The 7,048-nt window shown below is 37.1% G+C and overlaps 1 pseudogene; it reads right to left on the bottom strand.

Moving 5' to 3' along the window:
- Window positions 1-232: 232 nt before the first annotated feature.
- On the bottom strand, window positions 233-1,251 carry LOC112643449 (60S ribosomal protein L8-like; annotated as a pseudogene).
- Between the last annotated feature and the right edge of the window lie 5,797 nt (window positions 1,252-7,048).

The following is a 7,048-nucleotide window of genomic DNA, read 5'->3' as shown; positions in this document are numbered from 1 at the left end:
TTTATTGGTGTTCAATTTACTAACATACAGAATAACCCCCAGTGCCCGTCACCCATTCACTCCCACCCCCCGCCCTCCTCCCCTTCCACCACCCCTAGTTCGTTTCCCAGAGTTAGGAGTCTTTACGTTCTGTCTCCCTTTCTGATATTTCCCACACATTTCTTCTCCCTTCCCTTATTTTCCCTTTCACTATTATTTATATTCCCCAAATGAATGAGAACATACAATGTTTGAAGGACACACTTTATTGAGCCCCTCAAGCCTAGTTCTCCTTCTCCTGCACAGTCTTGGTTCCCCGGAGACGCCCAGTCCGCCGGGCAGCAATAAGACCCACTTTGCGGCCAGCAGGGGCATCTCTGCGGATAGTAGAGGGTTTGCCCATGTGCTGGTGGTTGCCACCTCCAAAAGGATGCTCCACAGGATTCATGGCCACACCCCGCACACGTGGCCAGCAATTCCTCTTTGCCTTGTACTTGTGGTACAGCCTTCAGAATGGGCTTGTCAATGCGGCCACCTCCAGCAACCACACCCACCACGGCTCTGTTGGCAGAAGAAATGACCTTCTTTGAACCCGACGGCAGCTTCACTAGAGTCTTCTTGGTCTCCGGGTTGTGGGAGATGACAGTCGAGTAGTTCCCGGAGGCTCTACAAAGCAGGAAAAGGGTGAGCCAGGAACCAAATCAGGCAGCCTGTTCTTGGGCTTCCTAGCCTTCAAAACTGTGAGATTAAATTTCTGTTATTTAAGCAGTCTATGGTATTTTTATTATGGTAGTCTGAACTGACTAATATGTATGAATTAAGTCATTTCAGAATAAGGTGACTTCCATCTTGTAATGCTTATAGAAGTCTATACAAGGGGTTGGTAAACATTTTATGTAAAGGGTTGGACAGTAAATGTTTTAAGCTTAGCAGCCACATGGTCTCTGTCACAACTATTCAATTCTGACCTTGTAGCACAAAAGCAGCCATAGACTATACATAAACAAATGGGTGTGGCAGTGTTCCAACAACACTCTATCAAAATAGACAATGGGTGGATTTAGTCCACAGGATGTAGTTGGTCAACCTCTGTTTTAGACTGTTAGAATTGGTGCATGTCTTTCAGCCTCCCCCTTACTTGATATGTTGGATCTGGGTCCTATTGGCCATTTGCCGAAGCCATTGATCCTGGATATCAGGGGCGACATCAATGGATGTCAGCCATCTCTGTGGTGCCAAGAAGCCTGGGTACTTAAAGCTATCTGGGGACATTTCCAGTATCAGTAAGCAAGTTCTTTCTTTCACAAGATGCCAAAAGCCTATGAGAAGTGTGGTAGATTAAATATGACTGCAAATGATTTGTCATCGTCGTGGAGAGACAGAGTTTGTTTTGCTCCCCTTGGATCTGGGCTGGTGCTGTGACTAAGGTAACCAATAGAACTGATGAAAATGATGCTGTACCAGTTCTGTACCTACACCTTAAAAAGGTGGTAGAAGTGTCTGATTTTGTACTTTTAGAAGTCCTGAACCAGCATGTAAGTCATCTGCTGACTCTATGAAGAGACCATAAGGGGAGATCATGTGGTACAGTCATGTGAAGAGCTGAAGTCTCAGGGACCTCATGGACAGAGAGAAGCCCAGCCACACCAGTATCTGGAGCTAAGCTCAGCATTTCATCTATCCCTATCAAGGCATCAGAGTGGGTTTTCCTGATGTTCCAGCCAAGTCAAGCTACAGATTAATGCAGACTCAAATAACATTATATGGATGAGAACAACTTCCCAGATGATCCCAATAAACAAAGATGAGAAAACTATTTCAAGCTATTAAGTTTAGATGGGTCAAACAAGCAGATAAGAACACTGAGAGATTTATCTGAAAAAAAAAAAAAGGATTAGTTAGTGATCCTCAAAGTAGGTTCTGTGAGATGTGTATAGGTGTTCATCAAATAAGAGCATCAGAGTTTTGTGTTCAGTCATCAGGTTTTGTATCCAAATTTCCACTTGAGGTTGGAAACTATTTTGTGAACCAAATAGGTTTATTTACTGTGGAACTTCTCAGAGTCTTGAACATGTACATTTTAATAATAAACATTATGAAACTCTAGGAGAAGAACATAAGATTTGTTTGTGACTTTTTAAAAAGATGTACTTATTCATATCCTGAGAAGGATTCCCATAAGTGATGATGTCTTAGTTGTGTCCTGACCAAGAAATAAAGCCTGGGAGATGCAGAACAACATGGTCTCTAAGCTTATTTCCAGCTCTAAAATGTCATTATCTAGAATCCATTATGAGATAGTCTCTGTTAGCATTATTAGATCTCTAATACAAGAAGTGGAGCAAGCACTTGGAGTTCCTGGTGAATATCCAAACCTCTCATACAGTCTTCAATCAGTTCTACTCATTATGGATAAAGGCTTTTGCTTTGAGTACCTGAATACTTCTGACTTCCAATCATAACCTATGCCTTGAAGTGAAAATATGGTCATTGAGGATGGTAAAAAGTGTATATCATGATTTAATGGGGTAAGATCTTAGCAAAACCTTTGTATAAACAGAGATTGTCTCATTTGACTATCATATTTCAGAATAATATCATCTCTCCAATGACTTTGCTCCTTCAATTTGAAAATAGACTCAACTGGCTTTTTTTCTTGCACTAATAAAAGTGAAAACAACATAGCACTATTCAATCTCATCTACCTGTTAGGATATTACCTTGATTGCCCTACTTGACATCACAACACAATACTTTTTTTTTAACACAATACTTTTTGAATTAGTTGTCCACATTTTTTACATAAGAAATACAAAGTTCTCTCTTTTCCCACTTATTTCATAATCCCTCCTCAGGGACAGGGAACTAAATACAACACTTATATTTAGTATAACTAAATATAACACTTTCAATTATTTTAAAAAATGGCACCTTTTCCCAGGTTATCTCATTCAATCCCAAACTCTCAAGTCATATCTATATACAATATGACCGAGACTAAGGAGAGTTCTTATATATCTAAACCAACCTACATCCTGCCCATATCATCAGCCCAATACTCACACTGCAGACCAATATTCCAACTGCTTATTTCCCCCATGAATATCACACAGGTATAAAGAAACCTCTCCACTCCCAATGTCAATACAAGCCTTCCAAAATATTTATTCATTTTTTCAAATAATATTTGTTGAGTGCCCACTTTGGGTCAAGAACTTTACTAGGCATTAAATTCTAACAGTGAACAAGACTCCACTCTTAGGGAGCTTATGGTGCAGTGGTGATGACAGATAAATAACCAAACATTTTTTGGGGAAATATGAGTTTCTATGGAGTCATCCAGGACAGACCCTTCATTCAATCTTGAGAGTGGTGATGAGGGGTTGGAGGAAGTTGGTGTAAAGGCCTCCCAGAATAAAAAATGACTAGATGGAGTATTGAAGAATAGATAGGGCAGATGAAGAATAGAACAGCAACCAACAAGAGGAAGTACCTTGTAGGGAGACTTATAAGGGAGACCCTGAGTCACATACTCACAAACTCACACAGCAAGTCATTCTGCATGGCTGGGTGAGTGAATGAAGGTGGACAAGTAGCCATAGGTGAGCAGTACAGGTGGAGGAAGAGTTGCCTTTCCAAAAACCAAATTCATTGACATTTTGGCATTGTGCAACAGTTACATGTTTTGTTTTCGTGTTTTCCTTGTAGATGGAATATTTTAAGTACATATGCCATGTTTCTAGTAAAATTAAACATGCTTTACCTTGCGACCTAGCAATCCTATTTTCAGGTATTTACCCAAGAGAAAGGAAAACATACTATGTTCACAAAAAGACTTGTACATGAATGTTCAAAGCAGCCATATTCATAATAGCCCCAAGCTGGAAAGAATCCAAATGTCCATCAATGAGATGATGAATAAACAAATTGTGGTATACTTATACAATGGAATAGTACTTAGTAATAAAACAGAACAAATTACTAAGACATACTATCAAGATCAACAACATGGTTGATCCTTCAAATCATTAGGCTGAACAAATTAAGACAGACACAGATCACATACTGTATGACTCCATTTATATGAAGCCCAAGAATTGGCAAAATGTATTATGGTAAAAGAAACCAGAAAATGGTTGCTCTGGGGGTCAGAGTGATAGGAGAAAGACAAGAGAAACTTCCTGGAGTAGAGATGTTCTCTCTCTTGTTTTAGGTGGTGGGCTACATGGATTTATTCACAACTCATGGAATTGAACACTATATAAAATCTATACATTTTATTGAATGATAATTATACTTCAGTTTTTGAAAATGCCAACAATGTTGCTTTCAAGAGTCTAGGATGACAACGTGGTTTGCCCATACTAACGCTGCTCAGATCTTTCCATGTGCTACACTGCAGTATAATGATTCTAAAATATATTTTCAAATGTGTGGAAGAAAAACATAAACACAAACTAGATGTGAAAAGTTTATTCAAAAAGATGATAAAGCATAAATATTTTATTTTGATTGCAATTTACATAGATGTTTTGGAAATTTTACCTTTAAAAAAACCTGGAAATCAGTAACTTCTGATTGAGACATATATAAAGAACACTTCTTTTATCATCTGTGAATTAATTTATTAAAGCAATGAGACTAAATCCAGATGAAAATTAATGGAATATGAAAGAAAATTGAGTGACAAAATCAATAGAAGTTATTTTGACATCAAGCAATAAATTGTAATAATATTTTTCAGATAAGATAAAGAGGAAGAGATAAATTTTGAATTAAATTACTAAGTGACTATTCTTTGATAATCTAATTAATGAATCTAATACAAGAATGTATTGGAAAAATAAATTTCTTTCAAATTGAATATAGAATACTGAAACTGACAGAGATAAAATCATATTCATGATATACCTTTAAAACAGCACACCAGTGACAAGCTGATTCATAAATATCATCAACTGAAAGAGCATTTAAAATTATTCATATACAAGAAAATATGCAATGCCCTGAAATCTTACAGCTCTTACAATTCACATATGAAAGAAACCTGATTGAGGTTTCCCTGTGCTTGACAACAATCCTGAAACTTTGCTTATATAATTATGAATAAGCTGTGAATCAATCAGGAAGAAAACACATTTTGATCAAGCATACAGAGGGATGACTGAATTATCATTTTATTCTTTCTACAGAAAATGATATAAAAAATTCTTGTTCTGGGGTCACTAATATGCAACCAAAACATTGGACAAATAAAATCATAGATGTGAATCGGTCACATAGCCAACACTAGTTTTTTTTTTTTTCCCTAGATTTTGTGATGTTCCTTGAATTTGTCAGTTTTAAAAATTGTAATTTGTTGTGATTTCTTTTCTTGCTGCAATAAATATTCCCTTCCATTCTTAACTCCAGATTTGTAGTTTTCTAATCTTGTCCTTAAAATGCAGCTCCAAAATTAGATTGTTGTTAGGTCCCACCACCCCTGAATCCACCTGTTTGCTTTTTATTTTTTTTGATTGTGCATTTCTCAAGGTCAGAGTTTGTGACCCTTTTCTCTTTGTATTACTGGTACAGGGCCTAACAAAAAAACCCAGGAGCTTCACGAATACCTGTGCAATTAGATGGAGCGGTGGCAAATAGTCTGATAGCTTAGCATAAAACAAAATGTCAGTGATGGAGGCAGCAGTGTGGATATAACAGATCTCTGCAGAGAATACAAGCTTTACTTCTTGGGATCCTGATCTGGCAGACCCTAATTTTTAGTAAGGTTCTCCTATAACCTCAATCCCCTGGATACAAGTCCTACTAAGTTAAAATGAAAAATAGGATTCTGTATCTTGCCTTATCTATAACTTTCTTATAAGGAAGGACATAAACTCACTACCTTTCTGGTTTCATAATATTTTGAGGAAATCTTACAAATGGTTAAGTAAGGTTTGAGGCTTGGTGGTAAAGTCAACTATATCCCGAGTCATTTAGTTAACCTACCTCTGTACTACAAAACCCAATGAAAATAATTTTATGACAATATTAAAATGATAGACATCATCAGTCCCAGTTTGCTAGGTGAACTGAAGTTCTCTATTACTTTTCATGATCAGAAATAGAAGGGGTGGCATTACCAGGCTCTAGGTTTGCTTCGGCAGCTGTCTCATCAGGGAGAGCCACCATCATCCCATCCCAACAGATGTGATCCTATTTTTAAAGGCTTCTGGGAAAGGGAGATTCCCTCACCTCTCTTAGCAACCGGATTTGATATTTAACAACACTTCTGTCAAGAATGCTGGTCCTCTGAGACTGGACCATACTTTCACATGCTTCTGTGTTGGTGTTTCTCCTTACTCCCATTTCTTCTTTTAGTATTGATTCTACCTTTGTTTCGCCTTTGTTTCCCACTATTTTTTCTTGTAGATATCTTTTTTCCCCTCCAAATATAAATGGAATTTAAAGTCTATTACCAAAATCTAAAATAAAAGCAAAACAAAAAAGTAGAATGTTATTTTTGATGTCATACATACTTAAGATGGAAGTGAGCTTAAAACGTACACAAATGGTACACAGGCATTTGATGATCTCTCCCTATCTGCATCTATTAGACATTTGTGAACTTGGATAGGTTAAGGATATACATCATTTGATTGAAAAACAGTATATTGTGGTAGCTTTAAACATTTAAAAGTATTTATAATGTTTTAGTCTTTAGTCTCTTTTGCATGCTCTCAAATTTCCATATTTTTCCTTAAGTTGATGAATTCTGAATTGAATATGAATTCTAACAGAGGTCTCTGGTAGTGCTGGACATCTTGGGCTGAAGACATTTTATTTTTGCCTCATTAATTCAGTGTTTGCCTGTGAATCCATCAATACACTTACGTAGCTGATCACTAATGCTTGAATACCCAGCTGGCCAAGTCTCCTATGAGAGATGTGATTTGATGGGTGCCAGGAAAATAGTATTGCTTTGAAATAGTTCCCATTATCAGGTACCTGATTGCTTGAAATTCTGCTATTAGCTATTCACTTAATTGTACTTGTTGCTTTGTGGGCTTTTTTTAAAGTGAAAGAACTT

The sequence above is a fragment of the Canis lupus genome, chromosome 1 (assembly GCF_003254725.2).
Source record: "Canis lupus dingo isolate Sandy chromosome 1, ASM325472v2, whole genome shotgun sequence".
Classification (NCBI taxonomy): Eukaryota; Metazoa; Chordata; class Mammalia; order Carnivora; family Canidae; genus Canis; species Canis lupus.
This window is presented reverse-complemented; position numbering and strand designations above follow the sequence as displayed.